The sequence below is a fragment of the Schistocerca cancellata genome, chromosome 1, assembly GCF_023864275.1.
Source record: "Schistocerca cancellata isolate TAMUIC-IGC-003103 chromosome 1, iqSchCanc2.1, whole genome shotgun sequence".
In the NCBI taxonomy this organism is placed as follows: domain Eukaryota; kingdom Metazoa; phylum Arthropoda; class Insecta; order Orthoptera; family Acrididae; genus Schistocerca; species Schistocerca cancellata.
This window is the reverse complement of record NC_064626.1, coordinates 276,295,183-276,308,099: the sequence shown is the minus strand read 5'-3', so window position 1 is coordinate 276,308,099 and position 12,917 is coordinate 276,295,183.

The window sequence follows — 12,917 nt, the reverse complement described above, 5'->3', positions numbered from 1 at the left end:
CAAACAATTCTGTGATGTTCGAATACAGCATCAGTAGCGTGCTACTTGAAACAGGAGGTTCGATTAAATATCTAGGCGCAATGACGCAAAACGATATCAAATGGAACAACTATGTGAGGATTAGGTAGAGAAGGAGAATGGTCGACTTCGGTCCATCAGGAGTATTATAGGAAAGTGTGATTCATTTGTAAAGGAGACAGCACATGGAACAGTAGTGAGACCCGTTCTTGAGTACTGCTGGTGTGTTTAGCATTCCAGCCACGTAGGATTGAAGGAAAACGTAGAAGCAGTTCAGAGGCATGCTGCTAGATCTCTTACCGGTAGGTTCGATCGACCCGGAAGTATTGCCGAGGTGCTTGGGGAACTCAAATGGGAATCCTAGAAGGGAAGGCGCATTTCTTTTCGAGAAACAGTATTGAGAAAATTTAGAGAACCGGCGCTTGAAACTGGCTGCAGAACGATCCTACTGCCGCTAACATACATTCCGCGTAAGAAACACGAACACAGGATATGAGGGATTAAGCCTCGTACGAAGACATATAGACAGTAGTTTTAACCTCATACTGTGTATGAGTGGAAGAGCAAGGGAAATGACCAATAGTTGTACATCGTACCTTCTGCCACGAACAGTGCAGATACAGGCTCCCAGGTAGATGCCATTTTCTTAGACTTTCGGAAGGCGTTCGATACAGTTCCGCACTGTCGCCTGATAAACAAAGTAAGAGCCTACGGTATATCAGACCAGCTGTGTGGCTGGATTGAAGAGTTTTTAGCAAACAGAACACAACATGTTGTTCTCAATGGAAAGACGTCTACAGACGTTAAAGTAACCTCTGGCGTGCCACAGGGAGTGTTATGGGACCATTGCTTTTCACAATGTATATAAATGACCTAGTAGATAGTGTCGAAAGTTCCGTGCGGCTTTTCGCAGATGATGCTGTAGTATACAGAGAAGTTGCAACATTAGAAAACAGGAGCGAAATGCAGGAAGATCTGCAGCGAATAGGCACTTGATGCAGGGAGTGGCAACCGACCCTTAACATAGACAAATGTAATGTATTGCGAATACATAGAAAGAAGGATTCTTTATCGTATGATTATATGATAGCGGAACAAACACTGGTGGCAGTAACTTCTGTAAAATATCCGGGAGTATGCGTACGGAACGATTTGAAGTGGAATGATCATATAAAATTAATTGTTCGTAAGGCGGGTGCCAGGTTGAGATTCATTGGGAGAGTCTTTAGAAAATGTAGTCCATCAACAAAGGAGGTGGCTTACAAAACACTCGTTCCACCTATACTTGAGTATTGCTCATCAGTGTGGGATCCGTACCAGGAGATAGAGAAGACCCAAAGAAGAGTGGCGCGTTTCGTCACAGGGTTATATGGTAAGTGTGATAGCGTTACAGAGATGTTTAGCAAACTCAGGTGGCAGACTCTGCAAGGGATGCGCTCTGCATCGCGGTGTAGCTTGCTGTCCAGGTTTCGAGAGGGTGCGTTTCTGGATGAGGTATCGAATATATTGCTTCCCTCTACTTATACCTCCCGAGGAGACCACGAATGTAAAATTAGAGAGATTCGAGCGCGCACGGAGGCTTTCCGGCAGTCTTTCTTGCCCCGAACCATACGCTACTGGAACAGGAAAGGGAGGTAATGACAGTGGCACGTAAAGTGCCCACCGCCACACACCGTTGGGTGGCTTGCGGAGTATAAATGTAGATGTAGATTTAGAATAAGTACGAGTATGTAGATGTAGCTGTAGACAGACGACGCGGCCTATTGCCTGTGGCGCAGTGACTCCACGATGAGTGCTGACAAGGTGAATTTAATAAGAGAAGGCACGGTTCCCTTCGGAGGAAACATACCACAAGAAAATGGTAGGATTGTTCGAGTAGCTGTCACGATTCGACGCATGACAACGGCTGGAATCCGGACAGAGATTAGAACCAAAGTGACAGCAAGAATCGGCAGCAACAAATCACTGGGAGTCGGGTTAAGACCCGGAGTTGTCATGAGTCGTTTACTGCTGACACCGTACGATAGACTAAAGAGACTTGCACGAGGCAGAGCCACAGTGAACTGGAACACTAAGTGGTATTCTGTTGCGTTCGGCGATGAGCCTCGCTTCCATTTGTGACAGGCAGATCGACACTAACGCATCTGTATACTAGATCAGCGTTTCTCAAACTTTCTTTCCTTTGGTGCACACCAAAGTACGTTTCAAACTTTCGCCATACCACTACTCATGATTTCTTTTTCCAAGATGCGAAAGCAAGCACATAAAATACGTTCAATATATTCTGTTGTGAAATGACTATAATATGGAAAATTCAAAAACTTATTACATAAGACTATTGAACAGCAACATAGGAATATAAACGTAAGGTGTCAAATAAAAGAGACTTATCACTGTTAAGCATGACGATAAAAATCTCGCTAGCCACCTGACATTTATTCGTGACACACGAAACGCTGGACTAGGCGACCTGCTGAAAGGTCATAGGAAGCAGCGACTATGGAGACCCATACCTCTACAACTCCTGGAGTCATGATGCAAGGTTCAAAAGGTTCAAATGGCTCTGAGCGCTATGGGACTTAACTTCTAAGGTCATCAGTCGCATAGAACAGAACTACTTAAACCTAACTAACCTAAGGACATCACACACATCCATGCCCGAGGCAGGATTCGAACCTGCGACCGTAGCGGTCGCGCGGTTCCAGATTGTAGCAGCTAGAACCGCTCGGCCACCAAGGCCGGCCATGATGCAAGCAGCCGCGCGGGTAGCCGCGCGGTTTGAGGCTTCTTGTCACAGCCCGCGAGGCTACCCCCGTAGGAGGTTCGAGTCCTCCCTCGGGCATCGGTGTGTGTCTTGTCCATATCCTAAGTTAGTTTAAGTTACATTAAGTAGTGTGTAAGCTTAGGGACCGATGACCCTAGCAATTTGGTCCCATACCATCTCACCACAAATTTACAAATTAACATGGTGCAAGGACTTAATGGATATCACGAAGGCCTAACTGGGTAATGTTTGAATGAGGGCGAACGCTCGCCAGTAGATGGGAAGAATGATAAAACCTGCTTTTATACCCTTCATCACCAGGGTATAAAATGTCATATTCCACCAGTGTAATGCAAGACCCCACGTTGCAGCTCACACCAGAAATACATGTAAGACTGACTTAACTTCCCTGCCCACCGTAGAGAATGTCGAGCATTTCTGCAGTACGATGGGAAGAAGTGTAGCTTTACACCGGCCTTTAAGCTGCTGTATTCGTAAAGTGACAAATCATGAGCTTCAGCCGTGGCAAGAAATTCCTGAAAACAGCAATTGCTGACTGTTTACTTCCGTTCCACGAGGAATATAAAAGACCATGAGGGCCACGCTTCGCACTGATGCTGATGATGGACATCAGTTCCGAATGGAATGAAAGTATAGTAATACTAGCTGTACCCCGCCACGCTTTGTAGTGGCTCAGTCTGCTTAAATGGGAAAGAAAGAAGAGAAAAGAACATTTTTCTAACGTGTATGGTAATTGGATATACGTCCTAATCTCCTTCTCTTCTCTATCTCTATCCTTCTCCCCCTCCCCCTTCCTCTGCCCAGCTTCTCCTATATCTCCTCTCTCCATATACTCCTGCTCCCTCTGTATTCCCCTTTCTCAGTCCATCAACCCCGTTCCTCTTTCTTTGTCCATCTTCGCCTCCTCCCCTCTTAAATCTCCTCTGGATCCTCTTTTTGTCCGTCACCTCCTCCCAGTTTTCTACGTCCGTTTCCTCCCACTCCTCCGTCCATCTTCTCTTCCCCCCTCTCTCTGACATTGGGCCTTGTTTATTGTTACTGCAAACTCAATTTCTGTAGTAGTATTCTAATCATAAACCAATAACCTGTAAATATAACTTTCCTGTTTGCTAACAACGTTTCACTATTGTATATTTTATACATATATTTATATATTAAAAACTATATAGACTGTATGTGTCTAAACGCGTATTACAGAAACAAGTAGAATTTTAAAGTAAATCGTAAAGCTACATTTTGAGATTCTTGGTAACAAAGGTTACATTTTTATTTGCATAGACTAACATCAATTATGTTAGAACATCTGCACAAAGAGTGATAGATATCGGACAGGTGATTCATCGTGTTGCGCTTTCCATTTCCGTCACTGTATTTTGTCGAGTTGACTACCACTGGACGTCCATAATAGTCTCTGTGCCAATACAACAATAAACTGTACAAATAGGAGTAAAAATTGCAACTACGTCTATTATTATCCATACGTTGCCCGTTAGAAAACGTGTAAAATAAAGTAACAAGAAACACAGACTAGAAAAACGCGCCATCTTCATATGCGAGCTTTGTGGACTACCTGGAAAGTAGCAGGCTCTATGATGTACCCCGTGTGCTGACAGCCTTCGTCAGATTCTGCAGAAGCTGTAGTGCTTGCCGTTAGATCAAAGGACTCTGCGCCTCATGTTGTTGTTATGAAAAGCAACCCCAGCTATGAAGCTCACTCCCACTATTCTCAAAATATTTTTAATCCTTTCTGCACCATAATAACTGTTATAACGTTACTTGGAGCCACTTGCTTGCCACTCTGCACATATGCAGAGTGCACCTTTGGACTCCCAGTAGTAGTGTGGACGTTTCTGTTAGAAGCTGAATGTTTTATCTAATAACAGATGTTCTGTATAAAATGCATCAGTGTGTGCAGATCAGTGTGGTCTCACATATCGGCAGATGTATCTGCAGATATCCGCAGTAATAGTGACTTTGTGGTTAAAAGTTGGAGGAGAGATTTAGTATCACGATTTTCGCTTATCTTTGCATTCCAAAAGATCAAAAAATGGTTCAAATGGCTCTGAGCACTATAGGACTTAACATCTTAGGTCACCAGTCCCCTAGAACTTAGAACTACTTAAACCTAACTAACCTAAGGACATTACACACATCCATGCCCGAGGCAGGATTCGAACCTGCGACCGTAGCAGTCCCGCGGTTCCGGACTGCAGCGCCTAGAACCGCACGACCACCGCGGCCGGCTCCAAAAGATCAATAATAAGGAATATTATTGATGAAGTCATTATTGTTAGCCTCTGCGGGCGGAATTCCCCAATATTGGCATGAGAGCGCAGTGTCCTGGAATCGGGAGATGTGCTGTTGGCATCTGCAACGGCTAAAGACGACGAAATGGCGATCTTCCTGATTTTCCGCACAATTACACGTGTCCATAATGTTTCCTGTCTATAATGTTTCCCTCGTACCAGCAGCTACCTTACACCTAAGTTATTCCTGATTCTTTTAATTTAGAAAGGATCACTTACGAAATTGCCGGCCGCGGTGGCCGTGCGGTTCTGACGCTGCAGTCCGGAACCGCGGGACTGCTACGGTCGCAGGTTCGAATCCTGCCTCGGGCATGGGTGTGTGTGATGTCCTTCGGTTAGTTAGGTTTAAGTAGTTCTAAGTTCTAGGGGACTTATGACCTAAGATGTTGAGTCCCATAGTGCTCAGAGCCATTTGAACCATTTGAACTTACGAAATTACTGAAAACTACCACAAACCAAATTCAATTATGTTCTAGGAGACTCCATGCATTGGAATCTTAACTTCATAACCCGATCTTGTGTGCATATCACATATGAGAAACAATGTTCGGAATAAAATTAGTGACGCTATCAAAGAAACTCTTAAAAATGTCTAAGTACCCAATGCAACGCTTATTACATCGAGAAATTTGAAGGTGGCTGGGTTGGTTACAATAATGATAATACACATTTATCACTTCAACATTCATCATGCTATTAGTACTACATCAGCCTACAGCAGAAGGAACGTTTGTTGAGGCAAAGATACCCTAACACTATTGATACACCTGAATCAGAAAAGTTTTGGCACGAAACACACGTGTCGTACTTTTCTCTCTTCGTGAATTTGATCGATAATGTGACGCCAACTTCCGTTGTCAGAAACGCAGGTAGAATTATGCGAACGGGCACTGAGTGTTGAATGTGGGACGGAAAAGAGAAGTCTGACTACGGCAGCCTCAGATTGTGCATGGTGGTGAATGCGAATTTGGTAATGGAAACCTTCATTTTTTTTGTACGTGTTTCGAAAAGCCAGCAGCCTACCTCTCATTCAGTAAGAACGAGTGAATGACGAATTTATTGACTATACTAAGTACTCTATAGACTTGTAAGTAGCTTCATTTCAAACATGTGAGGTTATGTTATGGAGCTACTATATGTTCGGCGGGCCTAGTATCTCTACACTAAGTGATCAAAAGTATACGGACACCCCTAAAAACATACATTTTTCATATTATATGCATTGTGCTGCCACCTACTGCCAGGCACTCCGCATCAGCGATCTCAGTAGTCATTAGACCTCATGAGAGAGCAGAATGGGAACTCAAGAGGACTTCGATCGTGGTCAGGTGATTGGGTGTCACTTGTTGTCATACGTCTGTACGCGAGATTACCACACTCCTAAACATCTTTCTGATATGATAGTGAAGTGGAAACGTGAAGGGACACGTACAGTACGCATGGAGTGGCCGCGCGATTTGAGGCGCGATGTCACGGACTTCGGGGCCCCTCCCGCCGGAGGTTCGAGTCCTCCCTCGGACATGGGTGTGTGTGTTGTCCTTAGCATAAGTTAGTTCAAGGTAGTGTGTAAGTCTAGAGACCGATGACCTCTGCAGTTTGGTCCCTTAGGAATTCACACACATTTGAAAACATTTGCTCAGGTCTGAAGAGCGTCATCACCGATTGAAATTGAACATTTGACACGTACAGCACAAAAGCTTACAGGCCGACCGCGTCTGTTGACTGACAGAGACCGCCGTCAGTTGAAGACGGTCGTAATGTCTAATAGGCAGACCAACACATAGGATTTCCAAATTGCATCTATATCCACCGCAAGTACTATGACAGTTACGTGGGAGATGAGAAAACTTTGATTTCATGGTCGAGCAGGTGCTCATAAGCCACACATCACGCTGGTAAATGCCAAACGACGCATCGCTTGGTGTAACGAGCGTAAACATTGGACGATTGAGCAGTGGAAGAACGTTGTGTGGAGTGACGCATCACTTAACACAATGTGGGGATCCCATGGCAGGGTGTGGGTATAGCGAATGCCCGGAGAACGACATCTGCTTGCGTGTGTAGTGCCAACAGTAAAATTTGGAGGCGGCGGTGTTATGGTGTGGTCGTGTTTTTCAAAAAGTTGTTTTGCGTGCACTATCACAGCGCGGACCTACATTGATGTTTTAAGCACCTTCTTGCTTCTCACTGTTGAAGAGCAATTCGGGTGTGGCGATTGCATTTATCAACCCGATCGAGCACCTGTTCATAATGCACGGCCAGTGGCGGAATGGTTACCGGTTACCCGACAATAACATCCCTGTAATGGACTAGTTTGCACAGAGTCCTGACCTAAATCCTACAGAACACCTTTCGGATGTTTTGGAAGGCCGACTTCGTGCCAGGCCTCTTCGACCAACATTGATACCTCTCCTCAGTGCGGCAGTCCGTGAAGAATGGGCTGCCATTCCCCAAGAAACCTTCCAGCACGTGATTCAACGTACGCCTGTGAGAATGGAAGCTGGCATCAAGGCTAAGAGTGGGCCAACACCATTTTGAATTCCAGCAATTCCGATGGCGGGCGCCACGAACTTGTAAGTCATTATCAGCCAGGTATCCGGATACTTTGTTGTAGGAGGCGCGTTCAGTTTTCTGTGGGACATCTTGGAATATTCCCACTGCAGCCTGTAGTTTAATTAGGTTTCGATAGGTGGTGATGCTGTACGTAGCCTACAAAATGGTGTCGGTAGGGAGGTGCTTTTCAAGCTAGAGAGCAGTCATTCACTGAGCTTCTTTCGGCGGTAATCCAGAGCATCGCAAGTCTTCATAGGTACTTGGAGATCTGACAATGAACAAAAGCACGGTGAGTCGTTGGGCGAAGCGTCTGTCGTCGGTGCGAGTCTGAAATGTATTTTGCTACGCTTAGAAAACTGAAGGAACAATTTCAGCGTGTTTGTCGCCACAAAAAATGCAAACAAACTTGTCCATGACAACGCAAGGCCTCACACAGGTCTGTGCACCCGAGACGAGCTCACAAACGTCATTGGAACGTTCTTCTTTCTCCACTCTACAGCCCTGATCTCGCACCTTTCAACTACGTTTGTTTAGCCCAACGAAGGATACACTGCGTGGCAAGCAGCATGTGGATGACAGGGAAGTTACTGATGCAACAAGACGTTGGTTCCGAAGTCGACCGGTACAGTGGCACCATGCGGGCATACAGGCCCTTGCATTAAATTGGCGTAAGGTCGTCGCAGAGGGAGGAGTTTAAGTTGAATATTAGGGTTTTTAGCCAAAATAATGTGGAATGATATTATGTACTCAATCCTGAATAAAACCAAATCTGCTTTCACAAAAAAATCTGTTGCACTACTTACTAAAAGCTCCTTGTATTTATGTTACTTGCTTTATTTATCATTCAAAATTAATGCCATATCTTGAGTGTATTTTAGTTTTAATTTCAAATACTTGTCATCCACTCGTCTCGCTCTTGTAGCTTATCGTATTCAGTGAACAATTCCTTATCTGACGAAAGTTGATGTCCAAATGTCTTGCAACCAGTCTGCTTTTTGTGCAGCCTCTTATACTCCTCCTAGCTTTGAATCTGTAATTAATCTTGAGTTCTTGAGGCTTGTTCTTTGAGTAGAATGTGGTCACGCATTGTGTACCTTCTGCGTTTGGCGATGGGTACATGTACGATATTTGCAATTTATTGCGTCCCCATGCATACCATTTTAATTTTTTAACTTATTGTATTCAACAGAATGTTACTTGGAAGTTATACCTTTTTTTAGAAATTCCTCTTTCCCAACAGTATTTCGTAGCTTCATCAGCGATTAGAATTCAGCGAGTCCGTTGATTTCATTCTTCTGGTATGTGAGGGCAAGTATATGAGTACAATATCACTCTCGCAGCGGCAATCTTCCTTAGAATATCATCTTGACGCCACAAAAATACTCAAACCAATGTAGAGTATTTCGGCAAAGGATTAAAGAAATGAACTACAAATGATAAGAAACTCTCTTTAAGTTTTTGTTTTATTTATAATGGCGATGTTATTGTGATCTAAATATACTGAAAGCACAAGTCCTGAGTCGACAATCCAATAGTTTCTTCGTACAATAAGAACAATTCCAGGAGCAGCCAGAGTTCGTATTGCTCAATAATTCATCGTAACCCAGAAAAGGAATGACAAAATATAGATTTACTTCCAAAACAAGCTCCGGGACATGGAACTTCAGCTGTGTTACAGTGTTTCGGTCGCCATGAACAGGAATCATGCAAGAAGACATAAAAATTCGTTAATAATGAAAATAATTCCTTAACAACGATTCTGTACTTTTAAACAAAATTGAGACGGATACTACAAATTCGTACCCCCATTGCTTTTTTATAATTTGACTTATCAAACATTGATACATATATGAGATTGTTGTTCGATTTCCCTAACACAAAACTATAATTTTCCGTATCTTACCTATGGTCACAATAACGATTTTTTTAATAACAGATTGAGCTTTGTACATTACAGACACAGGTACAGGGATGTGTGTTCTTGTAGCGCTTTAAGCAATTTCGTCGCTGCGTAAGGCTTGGACGTAGGACAGGCAGAGCTCTTACAACGTCTGTTGCGCTTCATCACAGGTCCAACAACAAAGGATTTCAGTTATTCGTCATAATTTTGTCAGTAAATTCAGGTTAAAATGAATTCGTTTCAAAGGATATGTTCAGTGCATTCGGACAATTGCTAGTACAAGTCAGTTAGAGCCTAAATTATATGCATTTAAATTAATAGCAGTACATTACAGTAAATTAATTGTAGTACAATTCAAGGCGGTAACTTACGAGCATTACCTGAGGAACAAGTTTAAACAAGTCACTGTCATTTGTTTAAAGATAAATATGAACATAGCAAATTACAGACAGTTCACAGAGGTCGCTTTCAACTGTAGCACATTTATGTCAATTAACTAGGTGGTCTTTTAGCGTTCATTCGATAAACAAACTCTACGGCTAATATCTAAGAGCAGGAAAGATGTGACAGATTGTAACACTTTATTTGATAGTGTATAGGAAATATTCCGTAGAAAATTTTATAAAATCCGTTTTAGTTATTACTATAGAAAGTTTTATCTCAAGGAACACGTGAAGTATATGACAGACTACATTGTATTAAAATGTGGGCAAGATCGGCTTCTACAGTTTTGGTCTATGAAATGTAAATAACGAAGTCAGACTTTAGCAGACGAAATTTCAGGCCAAGCTCAAGCCCACCGTCAGAACTGCAACCTATCGCATGGCTTATAGTGGTTTACAGAACCATACCGTCCATGTAAGCACATGCGGCTAAGGGTTTTGCGGATGCAGATGCGGGTAACAGACTTAATGATGCAATGTGAATGCAGACAGCATTTTTCTTATACATGCAGATCTATACGAACCTGGTACTGAGAAATCTTTTTCTCATTTGATATAGCCGATATTCCGTTAACACTCAACAAACTTAACTGCCACTTCACAATGGTGAAATGTATATTCCTACTAGAAATAGGCGAGTTCTTACTTATCATTCTAGAAAAACTTAGAAGTTGACTGTTTCGCAATCGCTTCTTGTGCAGGAATTAAAGGGACAGTAAAATTTATTAATTTAAAGGCTAACGGTATCGTGAAAAAGGTTACTTAATGTTTCCAAAACTGTAATGGGTTAATAATTTTACACTGCTGTAAAGGCACGGTGCTATTTGAGCTGGTATGTCCATCACTTTGTCCCACCTCTGCACTGATCTATCCAGGCAATTACATTGGCGACCTACAGTTTAAAGTGGACTCCGATCACAGTACAACCTGACAATTTTCACATGTACAAATAATTTGTAGGACGAAAGAAGTGATACACGACGTAAGAATCATATAATCGCACGAGAAACTAACCTCAGAACTTTGGATTTTTGGACTGGTCGTTGAACACACTTTCAAAAAATTTTGTTTATAAATTATTAAATTTCATATTGCTATATCACAGTAACAGAAAACATACCCAATTTATAAATAATACTGTATATTGTAGCACATTCACACTGCAGTCGAAATCTGTGAAAGAACTTCTACTTTTGTCGTTAAAATGACGAACAATTTTTCAATACAGCTTAATACTGAGTATTTTTATTTAATTTCTAAAATATTCTGACAGGAGTTTCCTACAACAAGTTCTCTGTAAAAATCAGTCATACAAGATTTTTTTGATTCTACAGACAATAAACAAGGTATCTCACTATTCATGTTACATACTTCTGGAAGCTGTAGAGGACACTTAGTGCAAGTTTTACACGGGAATCCATGTCGGAATACGTCATCCAGCGACGCTACAGAGTCTCAAAGCTATAGGCACTGGCGCATATAAATATATGCACACATTCCGTGGTAATGTTACGAACTTTCTAGGATGATGCAGGAGGATAAATGTATCAATTTGGCGTAACGGTCCCTGTACCTGAAGCGATGAGTCCTAAGTTATAAGCGAAAACCTTTCTGATAGTGTTGTTGCCAAGATTTTAGGATAAGCAGCTTTCAGAGGTGGTAGTATGGACAAAAACAAGGAAAAAATGTCCAGTAAACATGTGTACATTAAGCGCTATGAGCACTTGTTCAACAGAGATGATATGTTTCACAATAGCGAAGATGAACAACTGCTCAGAGCTTTTGAGTTATACATTTTAGAGCTCTTGTTTACTGAAACTTTTTTCCATCTTTTGGTCCATACTACCACCTCTGAAAAATGCATACCCTACGATCTTAGCAACAGTAACAGTGCATGTACTTCACTGTCAGAGATATCAGAACAGTTTTCTTTATAACTTTCAACTCTTTCGTATCCAGTACAGGGACCCATACTTCAAATTGATACATTTATCCCTCTCCATCATCCTAGAAAGTTTGTAACATTATCACGGAAACACCCTGTATATATACATTCATTTACAGGCGCCGGTGCCTATAACTTTGACGCTCTGTAACGCAGTTGACTGACGTTTCCGGACGTGGGCTCCTATGTAAAACTTTATCTCCAAGTCCCCTCTACAACCTCTAGAAGTGTGAAACATGAATTGTGAAACACATTGTATACGTGTGAAATGCATATTAAGCCAAAACACTCTGACCACTGCTCACCGCGACGTTGGCTGCCGCCTGGTGGCGTTGTGGGCATGTGATGCGGTAACAAAAGTAGGTAAGCGGAGCAGGCACGAACGGGGGACCACCCTAGCGAAGATCTAGGCTGAAAATGGCTAAGTCCATTGAGATAAACGACTTTGACAAGGAGCAAATTATTATTGAGCAGAGCCTGTGAACGAGTATCTCGAAAACGGCGAAGCTGGTCGAATGTTCACGTGCTACTGTCGTGAGCATCTACAGAAGGTGGTATAAGAGCAGTGGAACTACAACAAGCTGGTTGGACGCCCAAGACTCATCACAGAATGTGGGGTTCGGAGGCTTCTCTGCTCTGTAAAGTAAGATGGATGATTATCTATGGCATCTCTGATAAAAGAGCACAATGCTGGTGCACGCACAAGTGTTTCGTAGCACACCGTTCATCGTACATTGTTGAACATGGAGCTCCGCAGCAGACCACCCTTACGTATTCACATGTTGACAACGACATCGTCAATTACGATCGCAGTGGGTACGAGAACATCGGAAATCGACCGTCTATCAATGGAAACGTGTCGGCTCATTGGGTGAGTCACATTTTTGCTGGACTAGGTCGATGGTTGAACGGCGGCTCGAACGTTCAGCGCGTCACGTACGCAGCCTGGCGTGAGCAGTATTGGGCT